This window comes from Coregonus clupeaformis, unplaced genomic scaffold (genome assembly GCF_020615455.1).
Source record: "Coregonus clupeaformis isolate EN_2021a unplaced genomic scaffold, ASM2061545v1 scaf1067, whole genome shotgun sequence".
Taxonomy (NCBI): Eukaryota; Metazoa; Chordata; class Actinopteri; order Salmoniformes; family Salmonidae; genus Coregonus; species Coregonus clupeaformis.
Window position 1 is genome coordinate 118,339 of NW_025534521.1, and position 3,161 is coordinate 121,499.

Sequence of the window (3,161 nt, forward strand, 5' to 3'; positions counted from 1 at the left end):
GGAGTGGCTTCGGGACAAGCCAGAGCCTAGACTTGAACTCGATCGAACATCTCTGGAGAGACCTGAAAATAGCTGTGTGTTGACGCTCCCCATCCAACCTGGCAGAGCTTGAGAGGATCTGTAGAGAAGAATGGGAGAAACTTACCAAATACAGGTGTGCCAAGCTTGTAGCATCATACCCAAGAAGAATCGAGGCTGTAATCGCTGCCAAAGGTATTTCAACAAAGTACTGATTAAAGGGTCTGAATACATATGTAAATGTGATATTTCAGTTTTAGATTTTTTATACATATGCTAACATTTATTTTGAAAAAGCAAAAACTGCTTTGTCATTATGGGATATTGTGTGTAGATTTATAAAATAAAAATAAAATAAACATCCATTTTAGAATAATGCTGTAACGTAACAAAAAATGGAAAAAGTCAAAGGGTCTGAATACTTTCCGAATGCACTATTATGTATCAATCCTTTCCAGATAACAGATTCATCAAAGGCTGAAGAGAAGCATTTTTCTCTTTATAACACCAATGCAGATGTAGAGAGAGACCAGATACAGACCAGTTACAACAACCTGACTGCTGAGAGAGACCAGCTACAGACCAGTTACAACAACCTGACTAAAGAGAGAGACCAGATACAGACCAGTTACAACACCCTGATTGAAGAGAGAGACCAGCTACAGACCAGTTACAACAACCTGACTGCTGAGAGAGACAGGCTTCAGAATTTGCTTTGTGGTCAGTGAGCTGGTTATCATATTTTCCTTTATTATAAAGTCAATTTGTTCATTGAGATCTAGTCCAGTGAATCATGGAAAATAAAATGTGATGTTTATTGTTTTGTATCATATTGTATCAGTGTTGTGTTGTGTCATCAAACAGAGAAACCCTGTTGTTTTGATGGACGGAAGAAGTTTGACTGCAGTTGTTACTTCCTCTCTACTGAGGAGAAAACCTGGGAGGAGAGTAGACAGGACTGTCTGAAGAGAGGAGCAGACCTGGTGATAATAAACAGCAGAGAGGAACAGGTGAGAGAGAGAGAGAGAGAGAGAGAGAGGGGGGGGTAGATATGATCAAACAGTGAGCTCCAACGGAATTGGGACAGTGACACATTTTTGGTTGTTTTGGCTCTGTACTCCAGCACTTTGGATATAAAATGGTACGATGACTATGAGGTTAAGGCTCAGCCTGTCAGCTTAATTTTTAGGGTTTTTTCATCCATATCATCCATATCAGTTGAACCTTCCCGAAATGACAGCCCTTTTTGTACATAGTCCCCCATTTTAGTGGACCAAAAGTATTGGGACAAATTCACTTATATGTATATTAAAGACTCACAAAAATCATACCCTCAAGACCTGCTAACCTCTCACCATTACAATAACAGGAGAGGTTAACGTGTCTTGGGGGTATGATATTTGTCCATATTTGTCTCACTCATCATTATTCACAATTCATTCAGCACTATCTGTAATCATGGTAGCATCCACATTAAGTACAAGTGTTTAGAAACATATTCTACTCTTATTTACAATAAAAGTGACTGCAAAATGACACAATACATTATTTATCATTAATTTCTATAGGGCACAAAATAACCTGAAACACAACCAAAACAAAACAGCAAATGCATCCAACAAGTTTGTAGAGTTAGAAGCTTGATGTGGTCATTGTGTGCTAAGAATATGGACCAAATACTAAACTTTGACTACTTTAATACACATATAATTGAATTTATCCCAATACTTTTGGTCCACTAAAATGGGGGGACTATGTAAAAAAAAAGGGCTGTCATTTCTAAACGGTTCACCCGATGTGGATGAAAATACTCTACAATGAAAGCTGTCAGCCTGCACTTTAACCTCATAGTCATTATCATGTCAAATCCAAAGTGCTGGAGTACAGAGCCAAAACAACCAAACATATGTCAATACTTTTGGAGCTCCTTGTATATATATTTATCTTTCTCAACAACAGGAGTTTCTCTTCAATCTCAAGAAGAGAGTCTGGATTGGTCTGACTGACAGAGAGAGAGAGGGGACCTGGAAATGGGTGGATGGAACAACACTAACCACAGAGTAAGAGATTATAACTACTGTGACAATAAGGATCCAATATTCAGTTCATTCAACCTTTATCTATATAGGTTATTGACATTGATGGCAGAAGTCAACAAAATTGAATTTAAGCTGGAACTTTTCTGTATATTATTTAGGATTGTGATGTTCTAACTGTGATATCTGACTGTTTTAAACCCTGTAGGTACTGGTATTAACCATGATATCTGACTGTTTTTAACCCTGTAGGTACTGGTATTAACCATGATATCTGACTGTTTTTAACCCTGTAGGTACTGGAATTAACCATGACATCTGACTGTTATTAACCCTGTAGGTACTGGTACTAACCATGATATCTGATGGTTTTTAACCCTGTAGGTACTGGTATTAACCATGATATCTGACAGTTTTTAACCCTGTAGGTACTGGTATTAACCATGATATCTGATGGTTTTTAACCCTGTAAGTACTGGTATTAACCATGATATCTGATGGTTTTTAACCCTGTAAGGTCAGGGTTCTTCAATTCCGGTCCTGGAGGGCCGAAACACTTCTGTTTTATATTTCTACCTGGTAGTTAATTGCACTCACCTGGTGTCCCAGGTCTGAATTAGCCCCTGATTAGAAGGAGAGGATGAAAAACAGAGGTGTTTCGGCCCTCCAGGACCGGAATTGAAGAACCCTGCTGTAGGTACTCGTATTAACCATGATATCTGACTGTTTTTAACCCTGTAGGTACTAGTATTAACCATAATATCTGACTGTTTTTAACCCTGTAGGTACTGGTATTAACCATGATATCTGATGGTTTTTAACCCTGTAGGTACTGGTATTAACCATGACATCTGATGGTTTTTAACCCTGTAGGTACTGGTATTAACCATGATATCTGACGGCTTTTAACCATGTAGGTACTGGAATTAACCATGATATCTGACTGTTGTTAACCCTGTAGGTACTGGTATTAAGCATAATATCTGACTGTTTTTAACCCTGTAGGTACTGGTATTAACCATGATATCTGACTGTTTTTAACCCTGTAGGTACTGGTATTAACCATGATATCTGACTGTTTCTAACCCTGTAGGTACTGGTATTAAC

At 38.2% G+C, this 3,161-nt stretch overlaps 1 long non-coding RNA gene across 1 annotated transcript; it reads left to right on the top strand.

Annotated features, from left to right (window-relative positions):
• Positions 1-663: 663 nt before the first annotated feature.
• LOC123486208 lies at positions 664-2,075 on the top strand. The gene is made up of 3 exons (XR_006659284.1): positions 664-738; positions 883-1,028; positions 1,978-2,075. It is a non-coding gene; the product is annotated as an uncharacterized LOC123486208 (long non-coding RNA).
• The last annotated feature ends 1,086 nt before the right edge of the window (positions 2,076-3,161 follow it).